Consider the following 26,098-nt stretch of genomic DNA (forward strand, 5'->3'; position numbering starts at 1 on the left):
GCTTGCTTTTCTGCATCCTTGATTCAGCCTCCTCTTAGTACAGAGTAGTCCGGCCAAGGCCCGCCCTCTTCTCTGCATTCTGGGGTTGTTTAGTAATGCAGTGTAGGTGTTGCAGCAGGAATAGCGACCTTGCCAGTGGTCGTGGGGCGGGGTTGAGCGTCTTTCCCTGTGTGCGTCTAAGACTTTAGTTTTGCTGTACCCCGCCTTTCAGAGCTGGTGCGGCCGCCACCTTCTGGCGGCCCCCCGGCCTCGTCCTGGAGGATGGTACGGCCGGTGGGTTACATATTTGTATGATGTTTTTCACCCTCTGCTCTATGTCCTCTGCTCCACCTCCTTTAGGGCTTGGGTTGAGCTGAACATCGCAACCTTCTGCATGACGGTTTGATCGAATGCTCCCCTGAGGCCCGAGCATTACCAATGGCTGACGTCCTTTCACAAATGGCAGACCGCTGTATGAGAAAGTAAGGCGGCCGCCTGAAGCAGGTGACGTAAGTTGTACTCCCCTCGCTTTAGAGGGTTTCTAAGCATTTGTTCGCTGAGTGCACTGCTGTTGACAATGTGATTAGGTTCATGTCTGTAGGCACTGCCCTGTGAGACTGCGCTATCGCGGATGGAGCCAGCCCCAGGTGCGGGCGTGTGAAGGCCAGCTGGTTGTGAGTAGCCAGCCTGGGCAGTCTGGGCAGCAGACTCCAGGAGGGAGTCTCGACGTCGCGACTTTCCATCAACGTCAAACTTCAGCGAAAACCTCGTCAACTAGTAGGCCCTCTTTGGCCTCCTTGGGGATGAGTCCCCAGGTGATAACTGGATGTCCAGTTCTTCAGCAGCAGACAGCTACCGTCAGCCTGGGTGCAGCAGCCAGCCTTCTTCTGTCCACGGCAGGGTTCATAGAACCTGCATACCTCCTATTTGGAGGTAGGCCCTGCCAGGCCTCCCTGAGGGGTAGGCTCCCGTTTTTGGGTCACCTTGGCTCAGGTGGTAGGCCCCTCCAGGCCTCCCTGAGAGCTTGCTGTGAGTAGCAGGCCACACTCAGTCTCCCCCGAGGGGGAATTCTTGAGGCGTCAGTCCCTCGACGGCTGGCACGAGCTGCTTGTAGGTGGAAGGCGTTACCAGGCCTCCCTAAGGGCCTGCTGTGGGGTAAGCAGGCTCACTTGACCTCCTCTGAGGAGGTGTTCCCGGGCTCCAGGTGGCCGAGGTCCCTGGAGGCTAGCACATTCTGCCTTCAGGTCGTAGGCCCCGGGCCTCCCTGAGATCATTCCCCGGACCCAAGTTTCGGTGACACGTGGTAGCAGGGGTTGCTAACAGGTAGCAAGCGGCACGGGCTTCCCTGGGGGATTCGCTATTGGATTGAGGCCTCACCTGTCCTCCTCTAAGGGCATGTTCCTGTTCGCAGTCACTAGATGAGTCTAGTCACTGTGAAAAGCTATCTCTAGCGCACCTATTGTCAGGTGGTAGGCCTAACTAAGCCTTCCTGGAGGAACGCCCAACGACTAGCAGGTGGTAGGCCTCACTAGGCCTCCCTGACAGAGCGAGTCCCTGTTCTCCCAGCTACCTCGAGGGCTAGCTCGACTGCTGTCAGGTGGTAGGCCTGCTAGGCCTCCCTGAGGGCGAGTGTTGTGAATTCCCTGCTGTGAGGAGGTCACGTCACAGCAAGCCGCTTCATGCAGAGACTGAGGGACTGTTTGCGCATGCGCAGTGTGTTCGGGGAAAATTTTCTTTGTAGTCAATAGTTGGCCTTTCACTGACAGTCCGTGGTCTTCATTGTTACTTTGTACAAACCAGACTACAACAAACAGCCAACTACAGCAAACAGACAGCGTTCTAAAGAACAGCTGAACTACAGATCAAATGAGGAAAATGTAAACAGAACTCACACACTAGCTGTTTTCCCTGATGTTCGATGCTTCTCTCTGACTCAAAGTAAACAATGAACGCTCTATATAGCACGCTGGCTTATGGCCACGCCCAGTGAAACGCGTTAGTTCGCACGAGGTCAAACAATAACAAACCAGACTACAACAAACAGCCAACTACAGCAAACAGACAGCATTCTAAAGAACAGCTGAACTACAGATCAAATGAGGAAAATGTAAACAGAACTCACACACTAGCTGTTTTCCCTGATGTTCGATGCTTCTCTCTGACTCAAAGTAAACAATGAACGCTCTATATAGCACGCTGGCTTATGGCCACGCCCAGTGAAACGCGTTAGTTCGCACGAGGTCAAACAATAACAAACCAGACTACAACAAACAGCCAACTACAGCAAACAGACAGCGTTCTAAAGAACAGCTGAACTACAGATCAAATGAGGAAAATGTAAACAGAACTCACACACTAGCTGTTTTCCCTGATGTTCGATGCTTCTCTCAGCTGTTTTCCCTGATGTTCTGCTTCTCTATTTCCTTATTCTACTGTTTATTTAGCTGTGTAGTTTGTTTATAGAGGCCGTTATTATTTTGATGTTAATGTGTCAAATTACAGATCGGTAGTTGACGGAGCTTTCTCAGTTTAGCTTGGTCACGTCACCTACCTGTGGCGCGAAGCTGTGGTGTTGTTTAATGATCCTACACTGACCCTTAGTGGCGATTTGCAGTATTACACACTGTTCATATCTGTTGTAATTCATGTTATTTTATCATTATTTACCATTGATGCCACTGAACTTTAATTAGTATTAATATTGTTTTACTGTTGTTATTTTCTGCAGGGATCACAAACCACACATACACATATTACAGTGCCCTGTAAAGTTGTAACGAGACCAATAAATTCATCTAAAGGAAAGAAGTTGCTGCGTCTTCTCTGACCGGAGGATTAGGCCAGTATACATACTGCCAGTATTTCATCACCGCAGCTGTTCCGTTACAAGTGGTCCTTCGAGCCGGATTGTGTGTATAACTGCGCCATGGCAACTTCTAGCAACCAAACAGATGAACAACCTTCAGTTGTGTCCCGCCCAAGCCGGTCTCACCAACTCCCCAGGCACCTTCGTGACTTTGTCATTGATAACCCTAGCCATTTGCATAGACGTGATGCCACACATCAAATGATAGAAGCGCAAGAGGAAGAGCCTCCAGACCATATTCTGCACACTGGGTCAGAAGATCTCATGCTGGAAGAGATGGAAGCCCGCATGAAAGACATAACTAGGCAGATGAAACAACTACAGTCAGCCATGGACAGTGTTAAATGTAAAGTTCACCCTCAACAGCATCCATCCAAATTATCATATCCTTTCAGGAGCTCAAGCCTTCCTCATATTCACCACAGTGAAGAGATATGGCCCAGAGTATCGGCCCTCATGGATCATCGGATGATTTGGAAATCAGCTAATGAAGGTTATTGTCAGCTCTTAGACAACAGTGAACCTTACCCACTTACAGCACAGCCCATACAGCAGGGAGAACTCAGCTCAACAACTCAGGCTACTAGAGCTCTGCAGCCATCCGTCCAGGTAGCAGCACAACCACTAGACCTCAGTGAGTCTACTCGTCATTCAGCTACCCTAACTGGACCAGAGCCAGAGTTTCCACAACTGCCTGCAGTTCAGTCTGCTCACCACACCCCGCTTACCCAGCGAACATATTCACCTTTTCTGCCCGTCCAGCATGCAGGTCAACACGTCCAGTCAGGGTACCAACCAGCTCAACAGACACCCTCGTCAGTGTATCTGCCAAACCAGCATGCAGCCCTGCGGACATATGCACCTACACAGTCTCAAGGTATACCTCAGCCCTTACTCACCACTGTACAACAGCAGACTTATCCTCGATATGTCCAGCATCAAAAAACTCCTCAACCTGGACCACTGCTTGGATTTCAACCTGCTTCACTCAAACAACCAGAGATAAGAACACCATCCCGTTCTATCCCTCCTTATCAGCCACCTACTGAGCTAGGAGCAGCCTATTCACTTCCCCAGACCGGATATCTCCCTGTAGTTCAATCACAGTCATACCAGTCTGGACTTCATTCAGCTGCACACTACCCACAGCTTACTCAAAGGGCTGCCTCACCTACAGCACCAGGATACATTTCTCCCTACAACAATCCTGCAACACTCACCATGACAGAAATGGCTATTGCAGCCTCATATGGTATTCCCAAGCCCAAACTGCCTCTCTTCAGTTCTGGAAGGGAGAGTGATTTCATCATGCTGAAAAGGGGACTGGATAGTTTACTTGGTCCACACCGACATTTGACTGAAGATTATAAATACCAGGTATTACTTGATCATCTCAAACTGCCTAGCGCCTACCAAATGGCAAAGAGATACATACATGACCCCACACCATACTCCAGTGCAATGGACGCTCTGCAGCATAGATATGGCCAGCCAAGACAGTTGGTACAGGGAGAATTAAAGACCATATTGAGCTCTCCTCCCGTGAAACCTGGCGACATAAAGGCTTTCGAAGATTTTTCTTCAGCTGTAAACACTCTGGTGGGGATGCTAAGTCGCATGGATGGTCCTGCTCAGTCTGAACTGCAGTGCGGCTCCCACGTAGACACCCTCCTTGGTAAGTTGCCTGGTAACTACAGGGATAGCTTTGCCGAATTCTGTATTAAAAGAGGCATCATCCGCAGCGGGAGCGACCAGACATACACCTTACCTGACCTCGCTGAATGGATGGAAATGAAGGTTCAGGTGCTCCAGGTGTCTTGACGTGCAGCAGAATCCAACACATCTGATCCCAGTCGTATCACACCGAGAGAGAATAAAGCAAGTAAATCACAGTGGGTCAAACCAGCCTCTGTTTACTTCAGCAGTGACTCTACAACAGTCAAACATCAGCAGACCTCTCCACAGCGACAACGGACCAACCTCCAGTTGGGTTCAAAGAAAGATCAGCCCACAAGCAAAGGGAGAGAGCGTTTTAAGCCCTATTGTCCATATTGTAGGACCACCCAGGATCATTACCTCAACGGCTGTGCAGAGTTTGAAAGAATTACTACCGAAGAGAAAGCCACCTGGATAAAGGACAAAGGGAAATGTTGGAGATGTGGGCGTGGACACTCTCCAGAAAGCTGCACTCTAAAGAAACTCTGCTCCATGTGCAACAAACAACACCTGCTGATACTTTACGAAGTTGTGGCCCAAACCCCGCAACTAAACATCCTCACTGTCACATCCTCAGTGCTGCTCCGTTATGGCAAGATAACACTAAAAACACAAGCAGTGTTGGATGACGGCTCTGAGCGCACTGTGATTTTGGCTGCTGCGGTCAAACACCTTGGGTTGAGCGGGGAAGTGGAGTCACTCAAATTGAAGACCATCAGACGAGATGTATTGCAGCTCCAGGGAATGGCAGTGTCATTTGAGGTGTCCGCTGACACACAACCACGCACTTATCACTCCATCAATCAAGCTTTCACTGCAACCGAACTCCAGCTGGCTGAGCAGTCATGTCCAGGTGACAAATTAGCAAGGAAATACAACCACCTGAAAGGAGTCCCCCTACACACATTCACTAAGGTGCAACCAATGCTACTGATTGGATCTGACCACCCTCATTTAATAACTTCGATCCACTCAGTACGGGCAGGACCGATAGGAGCACCAGTAGCAGTCTGTACCCGACTTGGCTGGGCAATGCAAGGACCCACTAACTTTCTTCAACATCCACCCGGTGAGAGTTCCTTCCTTCACATGTCAGTAGACACACCTTGCTCCAACCTACACAAAGATGTTCAACGCTTGTGGCAGCTTGACATTTTGCCATATAAAAGCGAGAGGGAGATCCAAGCAAGATCAAACAGCCCTCACCATGCTGGATGAGAAGAGCACCACTGTAATAGTGGATGGTGTCTTAAGATACGCAACGCCTCTCCTTCGGAAGAGAAAAGTAGCTCTGCCCTGCGCATCACCTGTTGCTGTGATGTCCCTCCTTCGCTCTACAGAACGCCGTCTATCTACCAATCCTGAGTTTGCTAAAGTTTACAACCAGGAAATACACAAGCTAGTGAAGGTGGGATATGCTGAGCAGATCACCAGTGAGGAGGCCAGTCGCTCTGCCGAATCCTGGTACATTCCACACCACTTAGTACATCATAACGGAAAGGCAAGGGTGGTATTTAACTGCTCCTTTCGCTACCAGGAGAGTGCTCTGAATGATGACCTGCTACCAGGGCCTTCCCTTGGACCGTCACTATTGGGAGTTCTGCTCAGGTTTCCAGAACATGCCGTCGCTATCAGCGGAGACATACGGGCTATGTTCCATCAGATCAGACTCCTTCCTGAGGACTGCCCACTCCTCCGCTTCCTCTGGCGCGACATGGAGAGGGACAGGTCACGTGATATCTATGAGTGGCGTGTCCTGCCATTTGGCACAGTTTGCAGTCCGTGCTGCGCCATATACGCTGTGCAGCGTCACGTTCGTGATCACCAGAGCGGCAACGAAGACCTGCTGGAGACGGTAATTACCTCGTTCTATGTGGATAACTGCCTGAAATCGCTCCGCACGCCACAGCAGGCAAAGGATCTTCTCGACCGCCTGAGAGCCCTCCTAGCGAAGGGTGGATTTGAAATAAGGCAGTGGGCATCCAACAGGACAGAGGTAATATCTCACCTCCCAACTGAGGCACGATCAACAACATCTGAGCTCTGGCTAACCGCTGAAGGAGATGACCCGAGGGAGTCCACTCTCGGCCTGGTTTGGCATTGCACGACAGACACACTGGGTTATAAATGTCAGCCTGTGACACCTAAACAGCCCACCATGAGAAATGTATATAGGGTACTTGCCTCACAATACGACCCGCTTGGATACATAATCCCCTTCACTACCCGGGCTAAAGTCCTGGTTCAAGCTTTGTGGGCTACAGAAAGACAGTGGGACGAGCCTATTGCAGATGAGTTACTTCCAGTGTGGCAGGCCTGGGAAGGTGAGCTCCCTCAATTGCAGAACATAGTTCTTCCCCGTTGTTATGTTCCAGAAGCTGCTGACAATGATTCATCAGTGAGGCAGATTCACATTTTTTGTGATGCCTCGGAGAAGGCGTAAGGATCAGTCGCCTACCTGCGAGTGGAGGATCCAGAGGGACGCATCACTGTGTCATTCATTATGGCCAGGTCGCGGGTTGCACCCAAGCGACAACAGACGATACCGCGACTGGAATTATGTGCTGCACTCACTGGAGCCTAGCTGGCCAAAGTGCTCCAGACCGAGCTGACTTTGTCCATCCAATCCGTAGTGCTGTGGTCAGATTCAACAACTGTACTGAGCTGGATACAGTCAGAGTCCAACCAGTACAAAGTATTCGTTGGTACAAGAGTTACTGAAATACTTGACCTTACCAAGCCCGGGTCATGGAGATACATTAACACTGACTTGAACCCCACTGATGATATCACTCGTGGGAAGACTCTCCTTGAATTGTCCCAGCCAAACTGTTGGAGTCAAGGGCCTTCATTCCTGTACCAGTCCTCAGATCACTGGCCAGTGAACCCCTCAGTGCACATAGAGGAACCAGATGAGTTGAGAGCTCAAACCTTCTGTGGCCACATGTCTATTGTTAGCAGTGATGAGCCCGATCCTGCTAAATATGATACATGGCCTGAATTACTGCAGGCTACATATCAGTTCCTTCATGGGGCGGCTGCTCCAGCTATGTCTGCCGTCGACCGTATTGAGATGGAGACTACTCTGCTAAGAAGGATACAATCTGATAGTTTCCCGGAAGAATTAAAGGCACTTAAACAGGGCAAACCAGTCCATTCAGGCAGCCGTTTAAGTGCTCTAAGCCCTGAATACGACCAAGCATTAGGCCTCATTCGGGTTGGTGGTCGACTACGCAAAGCAGAGAATCTGATTGAAGGCAGTCTTCACCCTGTTGTAATTAGTCCTGATCATCCTATCACGCATCTGTTGGTGAAGGATTACGACAACCGTCTGCACCACGCTGGTACTGAGAGAACTTTTGCAGAGATCCGGAGAAATTACTGGATCTTACGCGGTCGACAGGTAATTAAGAAACACCAGAAACACTGTGCGGAATGCTGTTTGTGGCGGAGGAACCCAGTAACACCAATGATGGCCGATCTGCCTGCTGCGCGGCTCCGGATCAACAAACCCCCGTTCCACCGGAGTCGACTGTTTTGGGCCTTATACAGTGAAAATCAGAAGAAGGCATGAGAAACAATGGGGCATTATATTTAAATGTCTTACTTCAAGATGTGTCCACCTGGATCTGTTGCCACACATGGACACAGACTCGTTCTTACTGGCCTTGCGCCGATTCATCTCAAGACGAGGCAAGCCATACGAGATCTTATGTGACCGAGGTACCAACTTCCGGGGGGGAGATAGAGAGCTCAAAGAATCACTGGAAGATCTCGATCCCACATTGAAGCAACAGTTGGCCGACCAAAGCATAACATTCAAATTCAATCCTCCTCTTTCACCCCATTTCGGTGGCGTGTGGGAGAGGGAAGCAAGGTCAGTGAAAGCTTCCCTCCAAGTCGTGTTGCGGGATCAAGTCGTATCAGAGGAGGTGTTGGCGACTGTCCTCGTGGAAGTAGAGGGCATACTTAACTCAAAGCCTTTGGGATACTCCTCTTCGGACCTGGCTGACCCCGATCCTATAACGCCTAACTTGCTGCTGATGGGGCGGCACGACGCATCGCTTCCACAGGCTGCATATGGTTCCAGTGATCTTCTAGGCCGCCGCCGTTGGAGATATAGCCAAATCCTGGTAGACCGGTTCTGGAGCCAATTCACCCGCCGGTACCTTCCTGACCTTCAGCGCCGCCAGAAGTGGAGGACCCCTACTGTTGACCTCAATGCAGACCAAGTGGTTATGGTAGTAGATTCCCAGCTTCCTAGGGCACTTTGGCCCATAGGAAAGGTCATTAAACTTCATCCCAGTGGAGATGGGACAGTTCGTTCAGCGGATGTCAAAATCAAGGGGGCAGTTTACACTCGTCCGGTTACCAAGTTGGTATCTCTCCCCAAAATGCCAGAGGACCACGTGTGCAACAGGGACCTTTAACAACAGCAGGGACTTGTACTTCTCCTACACATTCATACATGAATGTGGGGGCGGCTGTTGTGAATTCCCTGCTGTGAGGAGGTCACGTCACAGCAAGCCGCTTCATGCAGAGACTGAGGGACTGTTTGCGCATGCGCAGTGTGTTCGGGGAAAATTTCCTTTGTAGTCAATAGTTGGCCTTTCACTGACAGTCCGTGGTCTACATTGTTACTTTGTACAACAGTGTGCGTCATTAAACTTCATCCCAGTGGAGATGGGACAGTTCGTTCAGCGGATGTCAAAATCAAGGGGGCAGTTTACACTCGTCCGGTTACCAAGTTGGTATCTCTCCCCAAAATGCCAGAGGACCACGTGTGCAACAGGGACCTTTAACAACAGCAGGGACTTGTACTTCTCCTACACATTCATACATGAATGTGGGGGCGGCTGTTGTGAATTCCCTGCTGTGAGGAGGTCACATCACAGCAAGCCGCTTCATGCAGAGACTGAGGGACTGTTTGCGCATGCGCAGTGTGTTCGGGGAAAATTTCCTTTGTAGTCAATAGTTGGCCTTTCACTGACAGTCCGTGGTCTACATTGTTACTTTGTACAACAGTGTGCGTCGGTGATGATGTAAGTTACATGATGAGTAGATGTTGTTTATATATTTGGATGTGGCGTGATCTACTAATATTATCGGGGTAATATGTTATTTGTTAACTTTCTATTTAGCATGTGTTGCTGAGCCCCGTGAAACAGACGGCCGGATATGTAGTTAATTACCTCACATTTATTTCCTTATTCTACTGTTTATTTAGCTGTGTAGTTTGTTTATAGAGGCCGTTATTATTTTGTTGTTAATGTGTCAAATTACAGATCGGTAGTTGACGGAGCTTTCTCAGTTTAGCTTGGTCACGTGACCTACCTGTGGCGCGAAGCTGTGGTGTTGTTTAATGATCCTACACTGACCCTTAGTGGCGATTTGCAGTATTACACACTGTTCATATCTGTTGTAATTCATGTTATTTTATCATTATTTACCATTGATGCCACTGAACTTTAATTAGTATTAATATTGTTTTACTGTTGTTATTTTCTACAGGCATCACAAACCACACATACACATATTACAGTGCCCTGTAAAGTTGTAACGAGACCAATAAATTCATCTAAAGGAAGAAGTTGCTGCGTCTTCTCTGACCGGAGGATTAGGCCAGTATACATACTGCCAGTATTTCATCACCGCAGCTGTTCCGTTACAGCGAGCTACGCGGTTTGGACACGCGAGCAGTCAGCACGGGTTACCAGGTGGAGGCCCCTTCTGGCCTCCCTCGGGGACGAGTTCCCTAGGAGGGAACACATAACTGGCTTTGCGCTGACAGCTGGTGGTCACCTGCTATCAGGCTCCAGTTTCTAGCCGGTAGCACCTGAAAGCGGTGTTCATACCCTAGCATGACAAGACGCCGCTGCTACTATGCGGTCACTACAGGAAGGGACTCTCATAGATCGCCTACAGCATGGTTGCCTACCAGGGAGGCTTGGGAGCTCCTCTCAAATGAGAGTCTTCTGTGAGCTTATAGCCGCTTGACACTGATCCGTCGGTTGTAGGCCCCTCGAGGCCTCCCAGTTAGAATCAGCCTGTAGGCCTGTTCGGCCTCCTGAGCACGTTTTAAAATAAGTGCTTGGTAGATCCTAAGATCGAGCGGCTAAACTCCCCTCGCTAGTAAGGGTTAGAAAGCACTTCGCTGAGCGCTGCTCTCCAGGATAACCCGTCTCTGAGGTCTGGCTGGAGGAGGACACTGCCTTTTTGCAGTACCCTAGCAGGATGTCTCTCCGGAGGCAAGTACCAGAGGCTCTGTACTTAAACAGACAGGGATTGGCCGAACTGACGTGTCCCCCATATTGAGGTCGCTAGGTCAGGCCTCCCTGGTGGCATTCGGTGAATTCTTCCCGAATAGTGACTGGCACGGGTTCCCTCGGGTCCCCTTGCCACGTTCCCTTAGAGGAACCCCTTCTGTCGAATGGGCTGGTTCCAGGCCTTCGAGCGGCCATATGGTATGCAAAGGTTCCTTCTCAGGTTTACAGCTTGGGCTTTGACCGTAGGGAGCGCTGTCACTGACAGCCTTATGTGACCAGAGGGGGAGTGGTTCAGGCATTTCAGTTGAATTTGCTTGTCCTGACAGTTGTCACTGCCGGTGGGCATGCACTCCTTTCGGCATGGCGGCGTTGGTATATCGTTCTCCGTAGCGTCAGATGACGCAGCGCGAGTTCCCTTTCGAAAGGGAACGTCTCTGCTTACGTATGTAACCTATGTTCCCTGAGAACAGGGAACGAGACGCTGCGTCGCTTTGCCATGCCTCAGGGCTTGACTGCCAAACAGTCCCTTCAGACGATCGGATACTGTCATGTTGACAAGGCGCCCTTATATACTTCCTGGTCGCACCTTGATGACATCATAGGCTGTCGCCGGTCAATAGGATTGACGTTTTGTGATTGTGATTTCAGGCACCTGTCACGCTGGAGGCGTTCCCCGTAGCGTCAGCTGACGCAGCGTCTCATTCCCTGTTTTCAGGGAACATAGGTTACATACGTAACCAGAGACGTTATGCTTCAAGTTTTTTTTTTTATCCAAACTTTGTATAAAGATGATTCTCAATGTTATGAAAGATACAGAATAATTTGATATACCATTTTTCTTTATGCAATATGTGTGTTAACATGGCCATAAATGCCATTCCCATTCTATAGGCAATGCATCTATATCTAATTTGCATATTAATGTGTTGTAATGTAAAAAGACATGTAATAATATTTTCGTAAAAATATCTTGTATTTCATAAGAATATCCAGACTTAAAACTGTGTATGTTGTCAGAGAAATTCGTTCAATATTGTCCTCTACAGAGGCAAAACTGCTATTCTGGGTCCCAGGAGGATATTTCTGTCTCGAGCAGAGTGGCATTTATATTTAGATGTCACTTCCGAAACTTTGTAGCATCATGAAATTGGCCGTCGGTCCTCTTAGCAATAATAGTTTATTCAATAAATTACTAGCCTCGAAAAAGTGAGCCAAGATCGCTATGATCACTAAAATGCTGTTGCTTTGTCAGTTCATCGTGATCTCACAAAGTTTCTTTATAGAAATGAAGTCGTCTCGTCAACAATAAATACTGCATTAACTCAGCACTGAATAAAAACTCTGTTTTTTCAGATTCTGATCGCGTTCGAGAGATCAACGACAGTGATTGGCTGCACTACTCACCGTTGCAAAAACATGCTGCAAAAACATGCTGTAAATAGATGCATTTGATGCTCTCCAGAACTCGGACACAAATGTGCAAATCTGCCAAATCTGTTTCGCCAATATTATTACAGTATCAACTGAGGGTGCTTTTGCTTGCGTTTGAGGGTGCTTAGCACCCATAGCACCCCCGTAGAACCGGGCCTGTGCGTACCAATGCATCCAACCACATTGGAAATCCTAAAGGAAATTCTAATTATTAGGTTTCTTCCAGAGGTTGCAAAAATAAATCAAATGAACATCATTTAACCTGATTTCTACACCACTGACCTGCAATCCTGTGAAACTCCTCTTTGATGCTCTCATGGGTTTGTGCCCAGGAAACAACAAAAACATATTCAGAAAGAGCTCACGTGAGAGTGAGGCAAACTTTCCTTACCTCTCTGCATACAGCGGCCTTACTAATAGGCTCTGCATCCCTGATATTATATAGAAAACTATCATTAAAACATGGTACTGCTCCAATAAATATGCATGTGGATATAGCATGCAAAAAAATCCTCTCCTGACATGAATGTAACTCCCAACAAATTATTGCAGCCTCCTCATCAACAGGATGCTATTTTCGTCATTTTGACACTGTCCTCTTGATGAAAATATTCACAGTGAATGAATGTACTTGCACTGCAAAAAATGCTTTACTTTTGTCTTGTAATTTCAAGTCAAAATATCTAAAAAGATTCTTAAATCAATGTGCATTTTCTAGGCCTACATAAGAAAAATTACATAAGTATTTAGTCTTGTTTCCTGGGGGACAAAAAAAAAGCTAATTTAAGTGCATTTTTCTTATTTTGCTAATTATCTGCCAATAGGGTAAGAAAAAAAAACTAATAAAAAGCATTTGTGCAGCATGAATGAATGAATTAAGTATTTAAACACAGCTGACGCTTTAAAAAGGGGGAGGAGACCGAAAGAAACTCTGGGTTTACCAAAGAAAACCTTCTCCAGACCAGGTTAGGTTCACAGAGTAAGTTACCCTGGTAACTGACTCTGAGTATAAGTTACCTCTCTTTTAGAAACTGGCTTGACTTTCCCTGCTTTCTCGGGTTTAACATACCTCCCATTCTGAAACGAAAAGCCCAGAGTTCCCCTCATTTCAGGGTTAACAAACTCAGAGTTTTCACTTAACCTCCTTTCTGAAACGGGCCCCTGGTAAGCCAGTGAATAATTTAACTTCATTTTTTAATCATGACGGATGATCCTATCGGTAGCTAAATCAGGCTAGTTGTATGGCTGGACAGAAAAGTGCACTCAGTACTCTATATATTAAGACATAATATATACATTTAAAGATGTTTACTTGCAAAAACGAAGTTAAATCATTCACTTGTTATACCAGTTTGACGGTGGGAGAATGAAGGGACATGTTTTTAAATTGACCCAATTAAGTTTGTGGATGTATCTTTCACGCTCTTGCAGGCAGGCTGGACATATAATTATTGGACATGTTTAATCTTAGGGATTTCTTAAGTTATTCAAGCCAGCCGGCTGTGTACGGGCGTTGTTTTGTGCCTCTATTTTGTATTGAAGTCTATGGGAAGTGTAGTTTATTTTCCCCTAAAAAAAAGGGAAGTTGACGAAATTGACAGTTAAGTTCCCGGATGTGCCGGTACTAGTCCGTATGACGACAAACGTCTCTGTTGAGACTGAGTAGGGAACGAGACGCTGCGAGACCGTCGCTATGGGAATGCCTTCAGTGTGACCAATGTCTGAAGCCTTTATACCATCAAGCCAATTGATTGGCTAGTGACGCTTAGCGCCGCCTTAGAAATACGTCATGTAAATACGGGGGCAGTCGTGGCCTAATGGTTAGAGGGTCGGACTTGTAACCGGAAGGTTGCGGGTTCAAGTCTCAGGTCCGGCAGGAATTGTCGGTGGGGGGAGTGAATAACCAGCGCCCTCCTCAACCCTCAATACCACGACTGAGGTGAGACCCTTGAGCAAGGCAATGAACTCCCAACTGCTCCCCGGGCGCCGCAGCAATATGGCTGGGTAAGGGTATGGCTGCAGGTGTGTGTTCACGGTGTTTGTGTGTTCACTACTGTGTGTGTGCACTTTGGATGGGTTAAATGCAGAACACAAATTCCAAGTATGGGTCACCATACTTGGCCACATGCACTTCACTTTACTTCACTTTCACTTATATGCGCGCTAGGCATCTTATCGTCAGATTTCAAAGACAAAGGATGCTACTACTCGAAGAAAGGGAATGGCCGGAATCGCAGTGTCTCGTTCCCTACTGAGGGAACCAAGGTTACATACGTAACCGAGACGTTCCCTTTCATTGGTTCTCTCGACACTGCGAGACCGTCGCTATGGGAACGATATACCATAACGCCTTCACGTACCTGAGAGTAGCTGGGAGGCCGTGGAAAGCATCCGCTCAAGCAGATAAAAACCTAGGCGCCAGGAGCAGTCTTCACGCATTTAACCAAGTGTTAAGGGAGGACCAGCCTGCCGCAACACAAACTTCCTCCAAAATAATAGCCTCTTTAAAAGAGCCTTTTGACGATACCATACCTCTAGTTGAGTGAGCGTGACATCTAGAGGCGAAGTGAGCCACGCGCCTCATAGACCACAGAATAGTGGTCTATGAGGCGAATAGAAAATGCAAATAATTGTACCAAACTATGCCACTGAGATGTACGGTAGACATAGATCTACAGAATGGTCGGAGCCGTCCCTGCCAAAAAAACAACTTTGTAAAAACTCCAGTATTGAACCAATCGGGCAATGAGCTGGATCTAGGTTACGTTGTCTACGCAGGAGTAAAACGACTTCCACTTAAAGGCATAAGTTGGGAGGGCAGTGGCTCAGTGGTTCATGTAGGTTGTCTACAAACCGGAAGGTTGGTGGTTCAATCCCCGGTTCCACCTGACCAAGTGTCGAGGTGTCCATGAGCAAGACACCTAACCCCAGCTGCTCCCGACGAGCTGGATGGCGCCTTGCATGGCTGACACCGCCGTCGGTGTATGAATGGGTGAATGTGAGGCAAGATGTAAAGCGCTTTGGATGGCCATGGGTCTGTTAAAAGCTATATAAATGCAGTCCATTTACCAGTAACATTTGTAACATTTTGTAACATGACAGTAACATTTAAGAACCGTTTGAGCACCAGGAACACTGCTAGCAACTCCAAATAATGTATGTGCCAATCACAATGCATTTCGCTCATACACCAAAGGTCAGGCGTCCCTGATAGACTGCCCCTGTAAGGGATGCGTCCGTCGTGATCGTCCTGTGATGACAACATGCCCCTAACTGGACTCCTCTGCGGAGCAGCGGGAGCTTCGTCCATGGATGCAGAGCATGAAGCCCCTGCGTGTAACCAGGACTTTGCAAAAGGTTGGCAATGGGACGAGATCTCCTGACTCTTGGTCCATCATTGGAATGGTCTCATGTGGAGCAGGCCCGACTGACTACAGGGGACGCTGTTGCCATAAGGTCCATCAGCCTGTGGCAAAGGCCAACGTGGACTAAGCAGCCTGCCTTGAAATTACTTAAACCTGCCTTGAAATGTCTTTTAACGACTGAAAGCATGCATGAGAATAACGTGCCCGCATCACACCAAAATCTAGATCCATACCAGGAAGTTGTCTACTGACTTGGCAGCAAATCAAATGGCAAAAACTCAGTCTCGATGAACTACCGCCAATTCTTGGGATTGAGCTAATATCAGCCAATCATCCAGGTAGTTCAAAATCCGGACGCCCTGGAGCCACAATGGGGCCATACCATTTGTGAAAGTCTGAAGAGCTAAGGTTAGTCCAAATGGAAGGACATGGTACTGGTAAGTTTTACCTTCGAAAGTAAACCTGAGGAACTTCCTGTGTCTCTTGACTATCTGGATGTGGAAATACGCATGCTTTAAATCGATGGTCACAAACCAATCCTGGTTCGAATCGGAGACAGAATAGACTTCAACATCCGCATTTCGAATTTGCTCCCTCTGGGTGCAAGTTAAGCGACATAAGTCCAGAATCGGATGTAATCCAGCAACTTTTTGGGCACCACAAATACCGGGTATAGAAGCCTGACTCTGCCTGAGAGGGGGGGTATCTCTTCCATAGCCCCTTTCTCCAAGAGAGACAATTTTCAGTCTCACAGCCGGGGACTCCCAAGGACGCACCGTCATGGGAAGAGCACCGCTGGAAAGAAGTGGGCCTTGCAGAATTGGATGGTTTAGTCGTGGCGTATAGTACATAACACCACTTGCAAGACTTCGGGCAGGCGTCCCTACGCGACCCAGCACTCTGCTAGCAGTATTAACTGCTCTGTTTTTGGCACCTAGTATACTGTGGGCGCCAATACATTTCCTAACCACAGAAAACCTCTGGTGTCTGTGGAAACAGGAAGCACATGTGGAGCTAATGAGCTCTCTTCCATAAGGTACCTGTATAGAACCCCGAGGCATAAGTGTGGCGGAGACCTCTAATACAGGAAACTGTTCGACTGCCTGGACGGGCTGACCCCCAGCATTGGGGTTTCTGAAAGGCATCACAAACGGGCCATGCAAAGTAATTCCAGGGCTTTCGTCTGAACTCTGAACGCTAGGACACGGAGTATCTGAGATGGTGTTCATCAATAGGGCCCAACCTTAAACCGCCTGACACACTTATCGGTGGAACAGTTAAGGCAGGAGTCAGGGAGACATAGTGAGAGGCGAATGTGCTTGCGCGGTTCGTCCAACTCTCTGGCATTATGCTTGGGGCCCTGAGAACGAGAGGCATTGGCCGTCAAGCTCAGATCAATCGCCTGCATTGTCATGGTCGAACTGGTGGGCGATTCCTTGGACCCAGTCTCTGCGAGGGGGTTCCATAGGTGATAGCTCACCTCGCTGTATCTCACAGGAGTACTGAGAGGAAGAGTGCGAATGAGTTGGAGGTGGTTATCTGTTCAACCTCTCTGGACCTATGTGGGAAGAGTTAGCAAAACACAGCAGACTCTTTTACCACAGTAGTCACAGACCCTCCAGATAGACTCTCTGTCATACAAATGGGGTGTATCTTACGATCTCAAAAAAACACGGACAAGGAATCGAATCACAAGCTTCTGGTGTGGTCAGCCTTTCGTCATGGACGAATAGACAGTTGTCGCTGTCGCGGTTTCAAATGCGCGGCTGCGACCGGGGAAGAGAGAGAGAAAAGAGATATCCGTCTGCTCACTCTCCATGTGCTCCGGATCATCGACATCACCCCAAGCGTCCATCTCGTGCGGTGCCTTGGCAGCCGCAGAAACAGAGAGGCGGGGGTTAGACTAGAGCGGCGAGTCAAACGTACACTTTAGACGCAGGCGATCGCAGTGTCAACAGAGATACAGTAAGCGCGGTCTAAGCATGCTTAAGCATAGTACGCACCTGTACTGTGTTTCCTCTGAGACGAACCTGTCGATACATCTCCTGCAGCTCATCGTGTCCGCTTAGAGGAGTAAAACTGCTCTGAAAAGGGTAGCTATGAACACGAAAATCCGCTTTCCAATGGAAAACAGAAAATCAGCTTCCTGAAGGAATGAAATCTGACGATAGGGGAGCGCAGGGCACAACCTAACGCGGGGTTAGTTGTAACGCGCATGTTTTAACTCTTTCCACACATGCCAGAATGACGAAACTTAGTGAATTTACTAGTTGCCATATCAACATTATTTAGAGAAAAAATAGCGCCAAAATTTAAAAAATCTCTGGAAATTATTACTGAACATGTATTTAACCATAGCAAAAGTAAATTTCATCTGTTTTTTGTGTTTATTTAAAATAAGACAAATCCGATATTATTTTAATCTTATATCTGTTATTTAACAGTTGAGATCGTTCTTTAATGCTGATCTAACAGCAGAAGACACGAGCCGCGATTTAAATCCCAGTTGCGCAGATGGGGTGCGTTGTAGCACTGCGTTACAATGAGCCCCTATTAGAAATATGCCATTATTTTCTATACTTTTAAGAATTCTTTTGAGAAACCATGAGAAAAGGGTGAATAATGACTGAGAGTCAATGTTCAGAAATTATTAATTATTATTATGTTTTGAGCTATGCTGTATAGCTGTATTTAGCGATGTGTTTGTAGTCAAACTCAAACTGAGGAAGTCAAAAAGCGTTAGGTTGTGCCCTGCTCTCCCCTATGATGCCTAGTGCGCATATAAGCATACATGACGTATTTCTAAGGCGGCGCTAAGCATCACTAGCCAATCATTGGTGTGATGCTATAAGGACTTCAGACATTGATCACACCGAAGGCGTTCCCATAGGGAATGTCGATGGGGTGCGTTGTAGCACTGTGTTACAATGAGCCCCTATTAGAAATATGCCATTATTTTCTATACTTTTATTAATTCTTTTGAGAAACCATGAGAAAAGGGTGAATAATGACTGAGAGTCAATGTTCAGAAATGATTTATTATTATTATGTTTTGAGCTATGATGTATAGCTGTATTTAGCTATGTGTTTGTAGTCAAACTCAAAAATGCTTATATTTTTAATGATTAAAAAATGCCATTATTTTATTTTAAAAAGTTAATAATTGTATTTTGTTGACAAACTATTTTAGTTTGTCTTGTATATTTTTTGATTATATCAGGCAACATTTTAAGCTGTTATTTGGTCATGTTACATTGTGCCCCACCACATGTTACAATGTACCCCACCTATGGGCCATGTTGTCACATTTCACTTCCATTCTTTCGGGGTAAATCAAGAAAAAAGTATACACTGTATTAATGAAACAAAACCACATAATTGTACTAGACATGTGTGCAATTAATGTGGGAAACAATAAATACTCTGAACGCCAAGTGGATTTACACAAACTGAGAAAGTAAAAAAGCGTTAGGTTGTGCCCTGCTCTCCCCTATGACGCCTAACGCGCATATAAGCTAAATTACGTATTTCTAAGGCTGCACTAAGCGTCACTAGCCAATCAATTGGCGTGATGGTATAAGGGTATCACAGACACGTCAGGTTCCACCCTCCACCAATCACAGCGCACTCCATCCCCAGAGTACTGATCACTAGGGGTGTAACGGTACACGTATTCGTATTGAACCGTTTCGGTACAAGGCTCTCGGTTCGGTGCACGCGTGTACCGAACGATTATGAATGCAATCTTTAACAGTTAACAGTCGGCTTGTTTAAAGCACGGAACACACTTCAATCCTAGTTCCCACACGAACATATTGAGTATTCAGTCCATTTTATCACGAAATTCAAACGATAAATGCATTTTAATGCTCTTTAATGTTACGTGACTGATAGACGCGTATCAGTTCAACTTCAAGCGGCAGCGCGCGCCGCGCAAGTGAACGCGTCGCGATCAGGAAGAGAATAAATATAAATTAATATCTTGTTGAGGATACATTACAACTTACTGAAACGTTGTTATTTGTTAACTTTCTATTTAGCATGTGTTGCTGAGCCCCGTGAAACAGACGGCCGGATATGTAGTTAATTACCTCACATTTATTTCCTTATTCTACTGTTTATTTAGCTGTGTAGTTTGTTTATAGAGGCCGTTATTATTTTGTTGTTAATGTGTCAAATTACAGATCGGTAGTTGACGGAGCTTTCTCAGTTTAGCTTGGTCACGTGACCTACCTGTGGCGCGAAGCTGTGGTGTTGTTTAATGATCCTACACTGACCCTTAGTGGCGATTTGCAGTATTACACACTGTTCATATCTGTTGTAATTCATGTTATTTTATCATTATTTACCATTGATGCCACTGAACTTTAATTAGTATTAATATTGTTTTACTGTTGTTATTTTCTACAGGCATCACAAACCACACATACACATATTACAGTGCCCTGTAAAGTTGTAACGAGACCAATAAATTCATCTAAAGGAAAGAAGTTGCTGCGTCTTCTCTGACCGGAGGATTAGGCCAGTATACATACTGCCAGTATTTCATCACCGCAGCTGTTCCGTTACAGCGAGCTACGCGGTTTGGACACGCGAGCAGTCAGCACGGGTTACCAGGTGGAGGCCCCTTCTGGCCTCCCTCGGGGACGAGTTCCCTAGGAGGGAACACATAACTGGCTTTGCGCTGACAGCTGGTGGTCACCTGCTATCAGGCTCCAGTTTCTAGCCGGTAGCACCTGAAAGCGGTGTTCATACCCTAGCATGACAAGACGCCGCTGCTACTATGCGGTCACTACAGGAAGGGACTCTCATAGATCGCCTACAGCATGGTTGCCTACCAGGGAGGCTTGGGAGCTCCTCTCAAATGAGAGTCTTCTGTGAGCTTATAGCCGCTTGACACTGATCCGTCGGTTGTAGGCCCCTCGAGGCCTCCCAGTTAGAATCAGCCTGTAGGCCTGTTCGGCCTCCTGAGCACGTTTTAAAATAAGTGCTTGGTAGATCCTAAGATCGAGCGGCTAAACTCCCCTCGCTAGTAAGGGTTAGAAAGCACTTCGCTGAGCGCTGCTCTCCAGGATAACCCGTCTCTGAGGTCTGGCTGGAGGAGGACACTGCCTTTTTGCAGTACCCTAGCAGGATGTCTCTCCGGAGGCAAGTACCAGAGGCTCTGTACTTAAACAGACAGGGATTGGCCGAACTGACGTGTCCCCCATATTGAGGTCGCTAGGTCAGGCCTCCCTGGTGGCATTCGGTGAATTCTTCCCGAATAGTGACTGGCACGGGTTCCCTCGGGTCCCCTTGCCACGTTCCCTTAAAGGAACCCCTTCTGTCGAATGGGCTGGTTCCAGGCCTTCGAGCGGCCATATGGTATGCAAAGGTTCCTTCTCAGGTTTACAGCTTGGGCTTTGACCGTAGGGAGCGCTGTCACTGACAGCCTTATGTGACCAGAGGGGGAGTGGTTCAGGCATTTCAGTTGAATTTGCTTGTCCTGACAGTTGTCACTGCCGGTGGGCATGCACTCCTTTCGGCATGGCGGCGTTGGTATATCGTTCTCCGTAGCGTCAGATGACGCAGCGCGAGTTCCCTTTCGAAAGGGAACGTCTCTGCTTACGTATGTAACCTATGTTCCCTGAGAACAGGGAACGAGACGCTGCGTCGCTTTGCCATGCCTCAGGGCTTGACTGCCAAACAGTCCCTTCAGACGATCGGATACTGTCATGTTGACAAGGCGCCCTTATATACTTCCTGGTCGCACCTTGATGACATCATAGGCTGTCGCCGGTCAATAGGATTGACGTTTTGTGATTGTGATTTCAGGCACCTGTCACGCTGGAGGCGTTCCCCGTAGCGTCAGCTGACGCAGCGTCTCATTCCCTGTTTTCAGGGAACATAGGTTACATACGTAACCAGAGACGTTATGCTTCAAGTTTTTTTTTTTATCCAAACTTTGTATAAAGATGATTCTCAATGTTATGAAAGATACAGAATAATTTGATATACCATTTTTCTTTATGCAATATGTGTGTTAACATGGCCATAAATGCCATTCCCATTCTATAGGCAATGCATCTATATCTAATTTGCATATTAATGTGTTGTAATGTAAAAAGACATGTAATAATATTTTCATAAAAATATCTTGTATTTCATAAGAATATCCAGACTTAAAACTGTGTATGTTGTCAGAGAAATTCGTTCAATATTGTCCTCTACAGAGGCAAAACTGCTATTCTGGGTCCCAGGAGGATATTTCTGTCTCGAGCAGAGTGGCATTTATATTTAGATGTCACTTCCGAAACTTTGTAGCATCATGAAATTGGCCGTCGGTCCTCTTAGCAATAATAGTTTATTCAATAAATTACTAGCCTCGAAAAAGTGAGCCAAGATCGCTATGATCACTAAAATGCTGTTGCTTTGTCAGTTCATCGTGATCTCACAAAGTTTCTTTATAGAAATGAAGTCGTCTCGTCAACAATAAATACTGCATTAACTCAGCACTGAATAAAAACTCTGTTTTTTCAGATTCTGATCGCGTTCGAGAGATCAACGACAGTGATTGGCTGCACTACTCACCGTTGCAAAAACATGCTGCAAAAACATGCTGTAAATAGATGCATTTGATGCTCTCCAGAACTCGGACACAAATGTGCAAATCTGCCAAATCTGTTTCGCCAATATTATTACAGTATCAACTGAGGGTGCTTTTGCTTGCGTTTGAGGGTGCTTAGCACCAGAGGTGTCAAAAGTATTCGCATTCATTACTCAGGTAGAAGTATAGATACTGGGGTTTAAAAAGACTTCTGTAGAAGTTGAAGTATCAACTCAAGCTTTTTACTCAAGTAAAAGTGTAAAAGTAACTGGTTTCAAAACTACTTAAAGTATAAAAGTAAAAGTAATGTAAGGGGAAAAAATGCCATTAAAGGGGTAGTTCACCCAAAAATTAAAATTCTGTCATAATTTACTCAAATTGTTCCAAACCTGTATGAGTTTCTTTGTTCTGAAGATTGAAGAATTTTTGTAACAAGCAGATTATATGCAACCATTGACTGCCATAGCATTTTCCCCCTACTATGGCAGTCAATGGTTGCTCTATCTGCTTGGTTACAAACATTCTTCAAAATATCTTCAGAACAAAAACTCATACAGGTTTGGAACAACTTGAGGGTGAGTAAATGATGACAGAATTTTCATTTTTGGGTGAAGTATCCCTTTAAGGACAAAAGATTAGGCCGCGCCACAGTGCATACCCCACCTCCTCAAAAAAACATTTTTCTGAAGGCCATAATGACAATAATGTTATATTAAAAAGTTAATGTTGAACATTTTTAGATGCACTTGGCAACGCGTTTCAGCCGCATATATTCCCATTGAAAATGAACGCATTTTAGGACAATGCAAATACATTAAAGAACCATATTGTGTACTACTGAGCATTAACGTGTTTCATGGAGTGGAAGATTTGATGACTAGTTGCCTATAAATATTGTAAAGGTGCAAAAAGTCAAAATTCAGAGGCATGTTATCAATAACCATTTTTTGAATGTGTGATCAGTGTGGCCAGATTGGGTCAACAATTTCCAGCCCAAAAACCTCACCAAATGTACATTTATATTTTTTTTTAAAAAATGGTTATTGATAACATGCCTGGTTATTGATAACAAGTTTGCACCTCTTACAATACTTATAGGCAACTAGTCACTCCAAGAAAAAAACCCCCAAAACTTTAACTGCCAAAATAATGTGATATTATTTGATTGCCATACCAATCAATGTTGATAAGTAAGTTACCATTTTATCTCCTTAAAGCATAACATTGATGATTAAAAAAAAAAAAAAAATTCCCAGTAAAACGGTTCAAAATGACTATATGTCCAGGTAGAAACTGTCAAAACCGCAATCCCTTAGAAAAACACAAGATTTTCAATGTCAACAGTAAGAAGCCAATTTACGCGCAAAAAGTGCCCAATATAGAGATTGGAAAAAGCAATGTAATTAACAGGCATTTCACACGTTAATGCACACACCAATGTCAAAATTTATACTGTACAATAATCCGTCAACAAATACATAACAACAATGCGCATACCCTTGTGTTGCACTTTGCTTTGACAAAACTACAGTATGTCTTTCGTGAAGTACATGGCACATGCACATTTAGCACAGTCAAAACGGATTAGTCGTTGATTTTAACATCTTTCAGCATCTGTCGGGGTTGCTAGTTGCAGATGTCCTAAGTGTGTGTATGATGATGGACAGGAGTCACGGTTATATTTATAAAGAGTCTTCGAGTCACAGGTGTAATTCACGTTTGAGAGTTGAGTCACTCTCCCACTCTTTACTGTAGATACAACTTACTGTGTATTTATGCCACTGGCATAGCGATCACTGATTCACTGGAATGTACAGCTACGACGAGTCATCGCGCTAAAAACCCGGCTAAAGTCATGAATGAGGCTGAGCACGTCTGCCTGCTGATCGCTGATTGGCTGAAAGTACGTGCTCGTCGGCGAGAACCCGCCCTATCTGGTAACATGGTGTGTGATTTGTGCAGGTGCAGGCGTGATTGATAGCCTACAACCCAATAGGGTGTCGGAATGGTTTGTGTTTATCCTTCTCATCCAACCACAATCAAATTCACTCTGTCCGGATGGCGCGATTTATCTGGATAGTTTTTTTTATTTTATGACAAGCCGGAATGAAAACATGCCGAGATAGGAGTAACGAGGCTATTTTTAAAATGTAAGGAGTAGAAAGTACAGATAATTGCTTGAAAATGTAAGGAGTAGAAGTAAAAAGTAGGCTGAAAAATAATTACTCCAGTAAAGTATAGATACTCAAAATTTCTACTTAAGTAAGGTAACGAAGTATTTGTACTTCGTTACTTGACACCTCTGCTTAGCACCCATAGCACCCCCGTAGAACCGGGCCTGTGCGTACCAATGCATCCAACCACATTGGAAATCCTAAAGGAAATTCTAATTATTAGGTTTCTTCCAGAGGTTGCAAAAATAAATCAAATGAACATCATTTAACCTGATTTCTACACCACTGACCTGCAATCCTGTGAAACTCCTCTTTGATGCTCTCATGGGTTTGTGCCCAGGAAACAACAAAAACATATTCAGAAAGAGCTCACGTGAGAGTGAGGCAAACTTTCCTTACCTCTCTGCATACAGCGGCCTTACTAATAGGCTCTGCATCCCTGATATTATATAGAAAACTATCATTAAAACATGGTACTGCTCCAATAAATATGCATGTGGATATAGCATGCAAAAAAATCCTCTCCTGACATGAATGTAACTCCCAACAAATTATTGCAGCCTCCTCATCAACAGGATGCTATTTTCGTCATTTTGACACTGTCCTCTTGATGAAAATATTCACAGTGAATGAATGTACTTGCACTGCAAAAAATGCTTTACTTTTGTCTTGTAATTTCAAGTCAAAATATCTAAAAAGATTCTTAAATCAATGTGCATTTTCTAGGCCTACATAAGAAAAATTACATAAGTATTTAGTCTTGTTTCCTGGGGGACAAAAAAAAAGCTAATTTAAGTGCATTTTTCTTATTTTGCTAATTATCTGCCAATAGGGTAAGAAAAAAAAACTAATAAAAAGCATTTGTGCAGCATGAATGAATGAATTAAGTATTTAAACACAGCTGACGCTTTAAAAAGGGGGAGGAGACCGAAAGAAACTCTGGGTTTACCAAAGAAAACCTTCTCCAGACCAGGTTAGGTTCACAGAGTAAGTTACCCTGGTAACTGACTCTGAGTATAAGTTACCTCTCTTTTAGAAACTGGCTTGACTTTCCCTGCTTTCTTGGGTTTAACATACCTCCCATTCTGAAACGAAAAGCCCAGAGTTCCCCTCATTTCAGGGTTAACAAACTCAGAGTTTTCACTTAACCTCCTTTCTGAAACGGGCCCCTGGTAAGCCAGTGAATAATTTAACTTCATTTTTTAATCATGACGGATGATCCTATCGGTAGCTAAATCAGGCTAGTTGTATGGCTGGACAGAAAAGTGCACTCAGTACTCTATATATTAAGACATAATATATACATTTAAAGATGTTTACTTGCAAAAACGAAGTTAAATCATTCACTTGTTATACCAGTTTGACGGTGGGAGAATGAAGGGACATGTTTTTAAATTGACCCAATTAAGTTTGTGGATGTATCTTTCACGCTCTTGCAGGCAGGCTGGACATATAATTATTGGACATGTTTAATCTTAGGGATTTCTTAAGTTATTCAGGCCAGCCGGCTGTGTACGGGCGTTGTTTTGTGCCTCTATTTTGTATTGAAGTCTATGGGAAGTGTAGTTTATTTTCCCCTAAAAAAAAGGGAAGTTGACGAAATTGACAGTTAAGTTCCCGGATGTGCCGGTACTAGTCCGTATGACGACAAACGTCTCTGTTGAGACTGAGTAGGGAACGAGACGCTGCGAGACCGTCGCTATGGGAATGCCTTC

This window comes from Gobio gobio, assembly GCF_949357685.1.
Source record: "Gobio gobio genome assembly, chromosome: 4".
In the NCBI taxonomy this organism is placed as follows: Eukaryota; Metazoa; Chordata; class Actinopteri; order Cypriniformes; family Gobionidae; genus Gobio; species Gobio gobio.